The sequence below is a fragment of the Geotrypetes seraphini genome, chromosome 15 (genome assembly GCF_902459505.1).
Source record: "Geotrypetes seraphini chromosome 15, aGeoSer1.1, whole genome shotgun sequence".
In the NCBI taxonomy this organism is placed as follows: domain Eukaryota; kingdom Metazoa; phylum Chordata; class Amphibia; order Gymnophiona; family Dermophiidae; genus Geotrypetes; species Geotrypetes seraphini.
Window position 1 is genome coordinate 51,415,437 of NC_047098.1, and position 16,269 is coordinate 51,431,705.

Sequence of the window (16,269 nt, forward strand, 5' to 3'; positions counted from 1 at the left end):
AACTATGACGAGGGGAATGCAGACATCCAGGACAGGAGGTGGAGAATTCCCACAGTATTTTACAAGAGGCTCAGACAAACATAAAGCCTCTTTAAGGGGTCCCTTTTACTATGCTGCGGTTTTTATTTTTTAGCACTGGGCCAGGCATGTTCTGCGCTAATCGGCACAGCTGCATTGTCACACGCTAACTAATTAGCACGTGGTCAGTGCATTAGCCTTCGTTGTTGACGTTAGGTGCCATCAACTTGGGTTCGAGTCCTAGTGACTTGATCATCATCATCGAGTTTTCATGGCAGAATACAGAAGTAGATTGCCGGGCTTTTCTGCTGCGCAGTATTGGGGGGGGGGGGGTACATCGTTAGTCTGACATCTCCACTGAAACCTGTCCACTTTGGGAGGCCCTGCTGGTAGTGAAACTACTGACGGCATAGCTCCAGTCATGGTACATGGGCTTGTTGTGCCACTGAGGCTTATGCGTGACCACCTACAAATTAGTTGGCGTTAAGCGCTCACATGCTAGTGGGAAAATTAGCTGGAAACAGAAAAATCAGCCATTTTACTTATGCGGTAAAATGTAGAAATGACACATGTAAGCATGCGCTAAGGCAGGGGGGGTCCGCAATCCAGTCGGGTTTTCAGGATTTCCCCAATGAATATGCATGAGATCTGTTAGCAAACAATGAAAGCAGTGCATGCAAATAGATCGCATGCATATTCATTGGGGAAATCCTGAAAACCTGACTGGATTGCGGCCCTCGAGGAGGGACTTGGACAGCCCTGTTCACTGCAGCTTAGTAAAAGGTCTGCACATTTATGACTCTGAATGTGTGTGAGAGCAGCATTTTAAAACCAATGCTCCTGCAGCACCACGTCCCCCTATTTCCCCCGTGGCATTATTCTGCCCCACCCCCGCCCTTCCCCAACGCATCTGATCCCAGATATGCCAAGTCACATGCATTAGCCCCGGCGTGCATGCCCAATTTTCACGTGCGATTTAATGGAATAAAGAACCAAATAGTGCTAATAACTGGATGCTAACAATGCTGGCAGCAATTAGAATTTCCATGCACATCTTGCTAGGTGAATTTTATAAAGATGGGCGTGTAAATTTTAGTGCCTGGCTGTGGGAGGGTCATGGGTGAGTCATGTGCGTTCACTGTTACAGAATACACCTGATCTGTGCCTAATTTACCCTCCCTTTTTCACTGAGCCGCGATAGAGGCTAAAATGCTCCAATGCTGCTCTAACTGAGCATCAGAGCATTTAGTGCCACAGGCCACGGCTTAGTAAAAGAGGACCACTATTTTTTCCTCAACATTCGGTATCCCTCAAGGATCCATCTTATCTCCATTATTATTTAATATTTTTTTATCACCACTATTAGAAATTTGTCAGGCCATAGGTTTCATTCCATTCTCCTATGCTGATGACATTCAATTACTCCACCCTTTGAATCCCGAAAGTAGCACAGACATCATTTCCATAAATCAAAAATTAGAACAAGTATATAACTGGTTGAATTCAAATAAATTAGCACTAAACATTAACAAGACTAAATCCATTTTATTTAACTGGAAAAAAGACATCTCTCTCACAAACCCATTCCTTCTCAATAACTTACCTATCAGTATGGAATCCTCAATTAAAATTCTGGGGGTAATATTTGATGAAAACCTGTCTTACCACGAACACATTTCCTCTATCATCAAAAACTGTTTCTTTAAACTACGTCAGATAAGAGCCATTGCTAAATTCCTTAATCCGTCTTCTTTAAAAATCCTAATACATTCATTCATCATCGCAAAAATCGATTACTGTAATGCTCTATTCTTAAACATTACTCATAAAGAAAAAAGGAGACTTCAAATCGTCCAAAACACGGCTATAAAACTTATCTACAACGGCAAAAAATTTGATCATGTATCCCCATTACTGATAGACGCACATTGGTTACCTGTCAATCATAGGATTCTGTATAAATTGATGTTCTTAATTTTTAAGACCCTCAAATCTAGTGAACCACTATTCATATCTAAATCATTGATCCCATACAATCCCCAAAGATCTTTACGTTCATCTGAGTTAAACTTACTATCAGTCCCTTCTTTAAAAATTATCGGAATGAGAAGAGCAGATATCTTTACTGTCGCAGGTCCAAAATGGTGGAACTCCCTTCCCCAATACATTAGAATAGAACAAGATATTTCAACCTTTAAAAAACTATTAAAATCTTATTTGTTTAAGGATGCTTATGACCTTTAATAATTCTAAACTACCCATTTTGTTTTAATTAATATTCACAAAAGTGCTTTGTAAATTTTTACCCTACCTTTTGTTTTTTCCTTTTCTCCATGCCCTTATTGTAACTACACCACCTTTCCTTCTTTTCATGTTAGTTATTATTGGATTTTTATGTTATTATGTTTAAAGTTGTTTTATTATGTACATCGCTTAGAAAATTTGTAATCAAGAGTTAAATAAACTTGAAACTTGAAACTTGACCTTAAGTACAGGTTTCAGTAAGGTGTAAATCCTTGCACCTAAAAGGTAGGTGCAGATCCCAGTGCTAGGCAGTATTCTATAAATAGCGCCCAGTTCGGAGTGCCCTTTATAGAATAATAATAATAATAATAACAGCTTATATACCGCAATACCGTGAAGTTCTAAGCGGTTTACAGAAGATTAAGCAAAGGTAACAAATTGATTGACTTTAAGAGGGGAGGAAAAAAGAGAATTAATAGGGCAGGAAATTCATTGTTGAGGAGAGAGTGATCAATAGAATAAGTTAAGCGCTATAGAGGGGAGAGAGAAGAGAGGATCAGTTGTCTAGATGCTTTAGGAACAAGTGTGTTTTTAGACGTTTCCTAAATTCCTCATAAGTAGTGGGCGAAAGCAATTATTCTAGGTCTTTACCCCATGATGCTGCGTGGTGCGAGAGAAGATGTTCATGGTGTTTTTTCAGTTTACAACCTCTCACTGGGGAGGAAACGAAGTTGGAATGTGAACTTCTCTTGTGTCTGTTGGCTGAGAAGACGAAAAGGTCAGTTATATATTTAGGGGCAAGTCCGTGTAGTGCTTTGAAGCAGAAGCAGGCAAATTTAAACTTTACGCGCGCCTCCATTGGCAGCCAATGCAGCTGCCGGTAGTAGGGTGTCACGTGGTCAAACTTCCTCAGCCCAAAGATCAGTTTGACCGCCGCATTTTGCATCAGTTGTAAACGCTGCATGTTCTTTCGGGAAATTGCTAAATAGGCGATGTTACAGTAGTCAAGTAGACTCAGTACGAGGGATTGGACTAGGGTTCTGAATGCCGATGTATCGAAATAAGCTTAAGCTTTAATGGATCTGAGCTTCCAGAGAGTAAAGAATCCCTTTCTGATTAAGGAGTCCACCTGGTCTTTCATGGTTAGGCATTGATCCAAAGTTCACCTAGTATCTTTATAGCGCTTAGCAATTATTTTTTTCACCACTGATTTCTTGGTGCTCTATATAGAATTTGGTCCTAGGTGTGTGACATGCTGTTGGTCCCCTTCTCCAGTTCACATACAGAAGGGCCCTCTTCTCATGCATTTCCTCTCTCTCTGTAGTCTGGCATCAGACATGGTTTTGGAACATTTTGTATGATCTGATGTGTGTTGAGGCGGTTATCTTTACAGAAGACTTGTGTCTGATCAGGTTTAACTTATAAGCCAAGGCCTTTTGAAGGATCTTTAAATACAGTTGGCTTGTTTCCATGGATGTGTATGTGGTTCAGTGTTGGTAAATGTTAGAAATTATTGCATTTAAAATATGTAAAGTGTCACCTATGACGCAGCGATCCATTTTGTGAAGGCATTACTTGTCAACAAGAGTAGCCATCCTCAGTCTTTCCACCACCAGGCCAAATTTATATCCCAAATGCACTATGAGAAAAATCTCACCTATTGGGATGGTAAATCTCACTCTTTGGGATGGGCCATCCTTTGCATTTCTGAAATCTTCCCTCTGTGGAAAAAAAGAACAGCAACAAAGAATCTTCCCAAGGATACCCTTCATCAGAATCCCCACCCCTGAATCCTACTCTCAGCATTTACCAGGAGCCCCTTGTTCTGGAGTGGGAGCAGAACTTGCAGAAGCAGTCCCTAGTCTCTCCTATTCTCAGGCTGCAGGTTGAAAATGGCTGCCATGGACGAGGGGCTGCTGAAAAGTTCTCAGCCCAACCAACAAAGTTAGGGCAATCTCCATCAAAGGTTATACACTTAGTCCAGGCACCTACTTTCCTTTATAGAATAGGCTCCAGATAGGCACCCCTTTGATAGAGTTGCTCTTCACATACTGAACATCATCGGTGCTAAGCCCTATCGTCTGCCTCCATTGCTATCCACTTTTTCAGCTACTAAATTTAGAAACTCAACCCTAGGATGTTTTCAAGGAGGCCTGTTAGACTAACTCAGGAAGTTGGTCCACCAAACCCTTTGAAAACTGGCTTATGCCCCTACAAGAATTTTTAGGTCTAACAATCAGCATTTACTTACTGTTCCCTCTCTCAAGGTTATCAATACACGCCGACAATACATCTTTTCTGTAACAGCTCCACAACTGTGGAATTCTCTCCCTATTCACCTAAGGGAAGAACGATTCAAGAGTAAGTTGAAATGCTTTCTTTTTAAAGATGCCTTCAGCTGCTAGTACTCTTGTCTTGAATCATTCCTTAGGCTCTGCCCTGAGACTTTCTTTTAATATCACCCTCCCTTTTGTCCATTCCCTTTTTGTCTTACTTTCTTTAAAATATTGTATTTCTTTCCCTCTTTCCTCGCTATGCATAAGTCTTGTTTGTGGTTATATGTGACTTATTTTGTCCCCCTGAAAGTTGTATGGATTTAATGTACATCGCTTTGAAGTTTGATTAAGTGATCCTTCAAATCTTAAATAAACTTGGAAATTTATTAATACTTACAGAAACAACAGGTGCCTCATTAATGTTAAGCTGAGTGCTGCCTGGCTGGAATTTAAAGCTTTTATGGTCTGTTTTTTTTCAAAATGCCAGCTTTGTTCTTTCTGCTATACAAGGCCCCGACATTCTTAGTCCTCTTTGGACAAAGAAACCTAGTGTTTGAGCCTGTCCTGTGGAGACAGAATGCCAGAGGTATTCTCTCTCCATCTGTGGGGAAAGAGCACATAATGTTTGATCCAAATGTGCCACAAAGTATGAAGGGTACACAGATATGAGAGATTAACGGGTGAAAATCTCTCTGGCTGGTTCCTTCTTCCGGTACACCCAGTTCAAGTGTTTAGACTGGCAGTAGTTGTGGAGGCTGTGGAAGAGCCAACACAGTGAACAAAAAAAGGACTTCAGAATGGAATGTACAAGGTTCAGGAATGTTTAGGAAAAATCTATAAAAAATTGTAATCCAAAGAAGTGACTCCTTCCTCAGGGGTCCGAAATGTCCTATATATCACAAGTAGAGAGTCATATGGCGAACAACGTGGTTGTATAAAATGACTAAAATTTGTGAATCGAAGGAAAACTTCTTCCGGCCTAAGTTTTCCTTCGATTCACAAATTTTAGTTACAATCAAACCGCGGTTTGCGAGTGTTTTGCAAGACGAGCAAAACACTCAGCAAACGTTTGTCTCGCAAACCGAGCACCACCCCGATAAACGAGCAGTCACAGCTGCGGGCAGCGCCGCTTCAAGGAGATGTGCGTGTTTATATATAACGTGCATGTGGGATGACGTTCGGCTACGTGGGTTCGGGGTTTCTCCAACGTGGTGCGGAAGGCTGGCTGGCGGGCGGAAGAGGCATCTCCTTGAAGCGGCGCTGCCTGCAGCTGTACAAGGATCCCGATGGTTGCACGCAGCTGGCCACCTATATACTGAAACACCCGGAACCCAACAGGGCCACCCCTCGCCACTTCCTCCCAGTTCCTTAGCACCTTTTGAGTTGTGGAACGAATTGTCAACATTGCCATTGTTTTCAATGGGGAAAAGTGCTTTGATATACGAGTACAGTACTCCCCCGATATTCGCAGGGATTCCGTTCCAGGAACCCCCGCGAATGTTGAAAAACCGCAAATATGTTTTTTAGCGGGGGAGACGGGAAAGGGCAGCCGGAGAGGCAGGAGTGAGCAGCCGAAGTGCCGTCGAGTGAAGGCAATCCCTCGCGGTATGCTCCGATTGCCTCTTCCTGTACTAAAGACGGGCCTCACCAATCAGGAGCTGCGTGTCAAAGCAGCTCCTGATTGGTGAGGCCTGACTTTAGTGCAGGAAGAGGCGGTCGGAGCATACCGCGAGTGATTGCCTTCACTTGCCGATGCTCTGGCTGCTCTCTCCGGCTGCCCTCTCCTGCCCGGTCATTCGTGGTCGGATAATACCGCGAATGACCGGGACCGTGAATCACCGACCGTGAATGACTGGGGGAGCACTGTACTTTGGATTACGAGCATGCTTCTGGAACAAATTATGCTCGTAAACCAAGGTACCACTGTATTTTATACAACCATGTTGTTCGCCATATGACTCTCTACTTGAGACTACAACGGGAACTCACGGCAGCCATTTTAATGATGGCTATGCACGGGGCAGGGGCTTAGGAAAATCGCCCCTGCCCCGCATCCCCGCTAGACCACTAGGTAAGGTGTGGGGATGCAGGAGGGAGGCAGGGGTGGGTCAGAGCTGGACGAAAAACTTATTTGTGATTTTTTGCAATTCGCGGTCTGTCTCTGCACCTAATCCCTGCGAATACGGAGGGAGAAGTGTACTGAGAGGCTGAATGAATGTTGGTACTATCCAGTGGTGTAGTAAGGGGGAGGGCAATCCACCCCCCCAGGCGCAATCTTGGTGAGGGCACAGGCACCCGTCCTCCTTTTGACCCCCCTCCCTGCACTGCCACGCATGCGTGCCACTTCCCATCCCCCATACTTCTGTAACATTCTTGGCGTGAGCTGCTGTCACGCCTAGGAAGTAATGTCAGAGGAAAGGCCGATACTGGCACAACAGGAGTTGGGGGCACAACAGGAGTTGGGGGTTGCTGCTCGTGTCAGGAACGTTATAGAGGTAAGAGGTAAGGGGGGAGGGAAGCAGTGCATGCGCAGCAGGAGGAGGGGGGGGGAAGGAGCGTGTAGAGCAGGGGTGTCAAAGTCCCTCCTCGAGGGCCGCAATCCAGTCGGGTTTTCAGGATTTCAAGTTTTGTTTAATAGTTCTCTTGATTAATCGCTTAATCATACTTCAAAGCGATGAATAATCTAAAATACATTCAATGGAAAACAATACAGTACAAGCTTTAAATAATAACATTGGGTTAAAGACTGACACATCATTTTCATAACATAAGGTAAAAAGGGATTGAGAAATACAATTCAATATAGAAAAGCAATACAAAGGAAAGGTACAAGAGGGAAACAAGTGAAAGCATAATATAATACAATAAAATCAATGGCCTAAGGAATTAAATTAAGTACCAAAGGCATCTTTAAAAAGAAATGTTTTTAGATTACTTTTGAATTTTCCTAGATCCTGCTCTTGAATATGCATGGGATCTATTTGCATGCACTGCTTTCATTGAATGCTAATAGATCTCATGCATATTCATTGGGGAAATCCTGAAAACCCGACTGGATTGCGGCCCTCGAGGAGGGACTTTGACACCCCTGGTGCAGAGGGAGGCCTCAGGCGCCTGCCACCCTCACTACGCCTCAAGTGCTATCCATAGTGGGCAGCATGACATTACATAATGTTATAACTGGAAAAGTACAGAGCTCCATAGACTTCTGTAATCATTTTTTACTTATTTAATGAATTAAAAACAATGGAAATAAACTGCTAAGAGTGGCTGTTCTGAAAATATTTGTATAGTACAGTATTTAAAATTGCCAAACCTATGGTTAATGTTTTCTGTACTTACTTTTCCCGGTTTCATGGGCCCCATAAAATGCAGTGGTGGCCTGCATTCAGGCTGCAGGTTGCTCACCCTGAAAAAGAGCAATAGTGCTATGCATTGTCATACGAGGAACCTGGGTTAGATTTCCAGGTTAGGCTTTTATTCCTCAACTAGGCAGGTCTGGGTATGCTGCAGAGGTAGTGTCACAACTAGAGAGTTGGCGGGGACAGAAATCCCGCCTGTCCCCACCAGTATCCGACCCGTCCCCGCCAGAATCCCCTCCATCCCCGCCCAACCCTGCAAGGAATCTCCTCTATCCCCACCCGTCCCCCATCAAAGTTACCTGTCCCAATAAAAAGCAGCAATTAGTTCTGACAGTTTTGATTTTTTTTTTTTAAGTTTTGGTTTATTTAAACCAACAATAAAATACAATATAAACAAATAACTGAACAGAAATAAGACATGCATATATCACTGTAAAGAATTAGAAAGAATTGGATTTTGGGGCAATATAAAGCTCATATCTATAGAGCAAACAAATCTGGTTCCACCATCTGGCATAGGTAACTTGTGAGAAGATCCACAAATTGTTTTTAATGTAGCAATGAATACAGAATCAAACAATACAGCATCAAAATAATTTCAAGCAGAATTGAGAGAGGTACTTTTCAGGACAATGGTTGCATAAGAAAAATGTGCCAAAACTGAACTGGAAACCCCAAAACAAACTCAGCAAGTACTTCATTTTGTACTGAACATCTCCCTTACTGTAGCTGGTTTTGTTTTTCCGTCATCTTGGTCCCAGTTTCTGCTTTTGTCTATCTTCTACTAATTCTCTTTCCAGGACTCGGGAACCCCGGTTCCATCCCCACGGGAGTCCTGTAAGTCTGGGGGGATCCCCGTTCCCATGCAGACCTCTAGTCACAACCCTTGGGGGCGGGGAGGAGTGTTTGCTATTGTTCAGCACAGCAGTGACACCTAGTGGTCAGATTTAGGAGCCATTTATCTGGGTTCCAGAGAGAGCTGTAGCTCTTGCCTGTGGACTATTGTGATGGTTGGCCTGATTTGTGAGGGGAGTATAAAAATGTCAAGCAATTGTAAATGTCAGCTTATAGTACTGTAGTCCAACAGAAAGCAGCCAGCTCTGATTGAACTGGAAACCCACAGGCGCAGAAAAGGCTGCCAGGTAAAGAAGAAAAAGAAAAGGACCAGGACAAAATGTTTCACTGCTTATAGAGTCACCTAATTGCTGTGAGTGTGCCAGTGCTAGCAGAACAGAGTTTACATGCATTCAGGAGGTCTTGATTTGAACTCTAACCTCAGCCTGCTGCTGCCATGAGCGCGCATGTTTCTAGCAGCTGTCTGCTTATTTTCTTGGAGGAATTTCAGAGATGCCATGGGATAAAACCAGGACCGGCACAACATACTTCTTGTGCTTATGGAGTCTGTTGGCAGCACCGCACCTGCCGAGCTTTGGACATTCACCACTTGCTTCTGCTATAGAACCTTTTCCATCTTCAGATAGCTGCACCCAACTCTCTTAGAGAATGGAATGAATCCTGTTAAACAATATCTTTTTGATTCTTGATTTTTTTCCTGGCAAATCAAAAACATTCAAGAAAAATATAATCGGGGATTCCTATGATTGACAACAAAGACGACCAAAAGCTGAAGTGACTGGTGCTGGCTCCTGACACAAACAGCCTCAGTAAGGTACAGATGTAATTGGCAGGAAAGTGAATAATTTTAAGCAGATTTCGGGGAGGGGGGGGGGGCTGTGTGAATCTCAACCACACAGCTACAGAAGAGGCATCCTCATTCACTCTTGCTTTGGCAGGCAGCCATTGTCTGCTTTGTATTCTTTAGATGCTGTGCTGCCTGCCCTGATCTCTCTAAGCTTTTCCTGAAAAGAGCAGGAGGAAAATAAAAATCTTCTCTCTGTTTATATTGCTGTACTCCTTCAGAGAAGGCTCTGTGTGAGGGTACAGTTGTATCTTGTCATCCATTATCCTTCCTGAATATTAAAATGTTTCAGTTGCTGGAGAACAAAGGTCTTCAGTCGGCTTTGCATGTTAAATCGTTTTGCTAGGCTCTTACTTCCTGCTACTGCCAGACCCTGTTCATTCCAACTGCAAAAACAAAGGGTGAAAGAATCAGAAATGAAAACCAGATCCAGCTGTTGCGTCTCACTGTGTCAGAGGAGAAATGGCAGATTTCCATTTGTTTTGTCATTTGTACTGGCCAGTGTGGATGTTTCCTTCTGGCTTGGATGATAATGTTACAGACACTGTAATGCACTTAGAGTGACATCTGGTGGCCGGTCATAGAGCAGCCATGGAAGTAACCGAAGAGGGCTGCATCCCGCTTTCAGCATTTTAGCAAGCGACTAACGCACTGTTGTGTGTGCCAGCCTGGTCTTTACCTCATTTACAAGATTTTATATGGCACAGCACAGGCCATAGGGATTCCTGATGAAGGTATAGACTGCCAAAACATGGACCGTGTTGGGTCCTTAGTATCCATTTATATGTTATTTTGCTGCCTTGCATTCTATAGTGTTTTTAATAAAGTGCGTTTTCTTTGGACTCCTGCTCTCATCCTGGTCATTTGTGGCTTTTCTACCCTTTGCATTTTTTATTTGATTTTTGTGGTCTGCCACCCCTTTGTTCTTCTGGTTAGATGATAATGTTGCAGTCACTGTACTGCAGTTAGAATGACATCTAGTGGCCAGTCATAGAGCAGCAATGGAATTAACTGCCGAGAGCTGCATCCTCCTTTCTTGTATCTTCAAGTCATGAAGTTTACAGAAGGCTCCATGTCTGCCACAAATGTTAAGCTTTGGGTAGTTCCAGTTTTTCTATGCATAGAATTGGGGATTTGATCAATTGAAGATTGGCCCTGACTGTCCAGAAAACATGGAGTCAGTAACTCAGTAGTGATTTTCTACATGGTTAGGGTTACCATGTGGCTCCAGAAAAAGGAAGATGGATTGAGACATCCGGGTTTTACTTCCATTGAAAGCAGTCATAGGCAGCAGAATGCTTTTTCATTTGGAGGGAGGGGGGACCAAAGGCTCCGCCCTAGCCCCAGCAGGATCCTATGGCACAACCTCTCTCTCCAGCTTCTTCCCCGGTCGCTGTAATTTAAAATTTTCCGGCAGCCGCCCCACAGCGTGAACAAGCAGGCCTGCCCTGGAAGTCTTCATTCTGCAGCGATGCTGCATGGTGGCTGCATGGAGAGGTGGGTGGGGGAGTAGAGCCATAACTGACTCTGACCGCCAATTTTTGGGGAGGTCAAGGCCCCTGTGGCCTCCGCCATTCTAATGCCTATGATTTGAAGTGAAAGGTGAAACTCCCTGCTGTATATCTGAGAAAATTACCACTGTGTAACTTTTACTAAGGAGTATGGAAAGTTGTAAAATGGGATAATGGGAATCTTCGTGGACAGCAGAATAAGTCAGTCAAGAAGAAGCAAAAGTGTGAATGTTCTACTCTTACCATTATTTATGCTGTATGTATTAATATCCTTTTCTCCATGCCAGGAATCTTGGAAGCTGCTGTGCTGAGTGAATTTAGAGCCAGAGTTCCCATGCGTGGCCCAGAAAATGCCTCCTGCACCATGTGCGCCTGAATGGTGAGTTTTCCATGCATACATTCAGAGTGTTATCAAAGAGGCTGATCCCAAAAGAAAGGCAGACTTCTCTTCATGATAGAAAAGACATCTGGAAACCAGAGACTCTTGCAGGCCGACGCTCAGAACTCTGGCACTGTAAGGAAAAGTGCCGGAAAATACTGCTGGATCAGCGCCAAAACAAACCTTTCCAGTTCTCAGCACTAGTAGAATGCAAATCATAAATATACTGTTAGCGTTGAGAATTTGGGAAGTTAAGGGAGGGAGGAACAAATGTGCATGCAGTGGGCGTGTACAGTCACAAGTGACCCACAGGATAGAAATCCAAATACTGTAATGCTTAAAGTAGAAATGACTCAAAATGGGCCAAGTAAATTGCCTTCCTCAGAGGTCTTATAGGACCCTTGACTGTCTTAAATATAAAAACGTAAAAGGCACAAAAAAAATCCAAGAAGTTAAGAGGCTACATTGGAGGCATTTCTAAGTGCACCATGCAACACGTTTAACTTATGGTATTCTATAAGATACATGTGTAAGTTGAAGACACGTCCGTGTCCCACCCTTGTCTATGCCCCCTTACAGTTACATGGCTTTGACAGTATAAACAAAAACCGGAAATCAGAATGTACCACTGTCAATCCTAACCCTTGACTCAAATATGTGGAGACAGTACCAACACATGATTGCATCCCTATATGCCTAGACTGCGTAGTCGTTGACTATAGTATGTTATTCCGCCAACATATTAAGAATGTCACTATATCCCACACCTAATTCCCTAGTATAATGTGTCCTATGCCAATATAACGTAAATGTACCCTTATTCATATGCATAATCCTAAGTTAAAATAATGTGTATGTACCCTAAATTGTTTTGTCTCGAAAACATTGTGAATGCATCGCTGTAATCTGTTCTGGGCTCCTGGGGAGGATGGGCTAGACATCTAAATAAAGGATGGATCAAAAATTGGTTGGCGGGTAGAAAACAAAGGGTAGGAGTGAAGGCCCACTACTCGGACTGGAGGAGGGTCACGAGTGGTGTGCCTCAGGGGTCGGTACTCGGACCGCTGCTGTTCAATGTATTTATAAACGATCAAGAAACAGGGACGAATTGCGAAGTAATAAAATTTGCAGATGACACCAAACTATTTAGTGGAGTAGGGACAAAAGAGAAATGTGAGGACTTACAAAGGGACCTGAACAAACTAGAAGAATGGGCAGCGAGATGGCAGATGAAGTTTAATGTAGAGAAATGTAGGAAACAGAAACCTGAAGTACAGCTATACGATGGGAGGGCTGGTAATGGACCTGGGGGTAATAGTGGACAAGACAATGAAGCTGTCGGCACAGGGCGCAGCGGCCTCTAAGAAGGCGAATAGAATGCTAGGTATTATCAAGAAAGGTATTACAACCAGAATGAAAGAAGTTATCCTGCCGTTGTATCGGGCGATGGTGCGCCCGTATCTGGAGTATTGCGTCCAATATTGGTCACCATACCTTAAGAAGGATATGGCGATACGCAGGAGGGTTCATAAAAGAGCGACGCGATTAATAAAAGGTATGGAAAACCTTTCATATGCTGAAAGATTAGAGAAACTGGGGCTCTTTTCCCTGGAAAGGCGGAGACTTAGAATGGACATGATAGAGACTTATAAGATCATGAAGGGCATAGAGAAAGTGGAGAGGGACAGATTCTTCAAACTTTCAAAAACTACAAGAACGAGAGGGCATTTGGATAAATTAAGAGGGGACAGATTCAGAACCAATGCTAGGAAGTTCTTCTTCATCCAAAGGGTGGTGGACACCTGGAATGCGCTTCCAGAGGGTGTGATAGGACAGAGTACGGTATTGGGGTTCAAGAAGGGATTGGATGATTTCCTGAAGGAAAAGGGGATAGAAGGGTATAGATAGAGGATTTCTATACAGGTCCTGGACCTAATGGGCTACTGCGTGAGCGGACTGCTGGGCACGATGGACCTCTGGTCTTACGCAGCAGAGGCATTACTTATGTTCTTATGTACATGATGCCTTACAGAATAGTACACGTACACACAGAAGTGCCAATTTTCTTAGTGGGTGTAACTGCAGCTGTAACAAGTACTACAACAAGTTGATATTAAGAATTTTACCTATCAGGAGGAAAAGATCTCAGATTTTACCACATAGGGAACATGTATGTTTTCTCCCTATATTTTTGTGGCATATGGTTGTCTTTCATTGATCAAAAACCTCCTTTACAAAAGATTTGAATTTTTTATCATAAATATTTTTTATAATTTTAATCTTTTTATCTTTTTCTAATCTTAGAATGAGACTATTTCGTAACTATAATGGTTACTAAAAGACTATATAAAGTGCAAAAAACGTTACTTATCTGCTTCTTTATAAGTGTAGAAGTCTCTAGTGAAAGTGCTGAGTGCTTAGATGAAAGTGCTTCAATGGAAAGTGCTTCGAAATAAAGTGCTTTATGCCTAAATAGAAAAAATATTGCACGTTAAATAAAGTGCAAATGCTTAAAGCTGCCACGATATATCACATTGAACTGGCTCAAAAACAGCACTTATCTCAAGGAGCTAACAAGCTGGAAAAGTGCAGCGTGCTCAAGAAGTCACTCCAACGACTGAAAGGCTGAAACGCTGGAAATGGCACTCGTAATGCAACTTCCCACTATTAATTCATTCTACGGGCCCCGTTTCACCCCAGAGGGGCTTCATCAGGAAGCACACTTAAACATAAATACAATAAGAATAATTAGAGAAATTTGAAAAATTAAAAGTCATTCTAAGTCAATGAATATCTTATATAGTCATGCGAACTTACTTTGTGTCTGCTAAGAATCAATTCAGTACACATTCAACCATGAATAAAATGGCGCTTTTATCTAGAGGAACGCTTACACATGCGCATTTGCATCACTTGAAACATGACAAAATTTAAAGTGATATTTCATATATTATAAAGTTAATGACTAATTTGAAAAAAGGAAAAAGAAAAAGATCAATGTCAGACATTGAGGAAGACCATCCATAATATGATGTTAAATAAAAGTGTTCCCTCTAAGCTGAGCAGGAGTCCTCCACCCACAGTCTCACCAATAGAGGGTGCTGTTTTACTGTCACATTTTTCAATTGTGAGGGACAGGCAAGTTCTGCAGGACTCCAGGGAACATACCTGTCCTTAGCGACTGAAAATATTCCACCCCCTAGTGGTAGCAATGCAGCTGGAGGACACCTGCTCAGCTTAGAGGGAAATATCCATCTAGATTCACGTTGTTTGAGACGTCCAATGCGGTCTCCTCCCCTAGATGACTTAGGTTCTACATCAATTACAAAACAACATAAATCATTAAAAGAATGACTTTTTGATTGACAATGCTCAACAATCACTTCAGAGCTCCTACCCAACTTTAGATTTGATTTGTGTTCACGCATACGGGTTCTTAAATCGCGTGACGTCATACCAACATAAACTTTGTCACACGGACAAATGATTAAATAGATTACAAAGTTGGTTTTACAGTTAGTAAAATGTCTTAAAGTATATCTTTTTTGATCTTGGGGATTGGTGAATTCCTTGCATTCTTTAGTAATTTGACAAATATTACAGCTGCCGCACTTATAATGTCCTAACACAATGTCTTTAAATGAGCTTTTGAATGAAGAAGACGAGGGACTGAGGATTTCTTTTAGATTTTGATTTCTCGAAAAAGCAATTCGCAGTTTACTGTTTCCAAAACAAGGATGTAGATTAACGATCTCCCAATTTCTTTTAATAATGTCAGCAGCTATCTTACTATTTGAACAGTATCTCATAATGAATGTGTGTTGATCTTCGTCATGAGTAGGAATGCCTTTAAGCTGTTGCAACAAATGATCACGATTCAAATACTTAGCACGTTTTCGGGCTTGATGTAATGTTGTTTTAGGATATCCTCTTGCTCCAAGTTTTGATGATAAATCTTTTGATTGTGTGTTAAAGTCACTAAGAGAAGAACAGTTCCTTCTGATCCTGACCATTTGAGAGAAAGGGAGGCTTTCTTTTAGTTTTCTTGAATGACTACTGTCAAATTGCAAGAAAGTATTATGGTCCGTTGGTTTGAAGTAAACTTTTGTAGAAAAATTATTATGCAAATCCATTATATGCAAATCTCTCTCATGCATATTCATTAGGGCGATCCTGAAAACCCAATTGGCCTGGTGGTCCTCCAGGACAGGGTTGGGAACCACTGCTCTAACCAGTACATTTTTGGTGGAAAATGTGAGCCCACCAGACCCCACCAAAATCCTACTATACTGCCATATAGGTGCTACCATCAGCCATAAGGGCTATTAGGGTGGTAGACTAGTGGGTATAGTTAGGTTTTGGGGAAGTTTGGGAGGGTCCACAATACATTAGAAGGAGGTTATGGTGAGAAGTACTTTTGGCACCCTTTATGTGAAGTTCACAACAGTGCCCTCTGAGGTGCCCCACTGCTCTATTGATATGTCTATATGGCCAGTCCATTACAATGCTGACCCCTCCCACATCTAAATGGTCTGAATTAGGACGTTTTGAACTTGGGCTCTTTTGTGGTCAAAAATGGAGAATAAAGTTGGACATCCTAAGGGCTGAACATCCCGGCGGCCAAGATATCAAAGTAGGCGATTTAAAAAAACATAAATGGATGTCTTGCAATGTAGCTGGGTTCAAAAATGGTCATTTGTCTGCCTCCGACTTTGGGCATCCAGAGTCGGACTTAGACATCCTATCAAAAACGGCCCTCCACAATGTGTAAAATGAATAT

At 42.4% G+C, this 16,269-nt stretch overlaps 1 protein-coding gene across 6 annotated transcripts in view; it reads left to right on the forward strand.

The window, feature by feature from the left end:
- Positions 1-16,269, forward strand: part of CUEDC1 (CUE domain containing 1) — a 129,434-nt gene that overhangs the window by 77,541 nt on the left and 35,624 nt on the right. For 5 of the 6 annotated variants that reach the window (XM_033922268.1, XM_033922264.1, XM_033922270.1 and 2 more), the window contains one exon: positions 11,398-11,489. The gene's annotated coding sequence lies outside the window, so the exon portion shown is untranslated. Of the gene's footprint in view, positions 1-9,045; positions 9,570-11,397; positions 11,490-16,269 lie in introns of those variants that run through there. The other variant, XM_033922267.1, reaches the window with a different exon arrangement.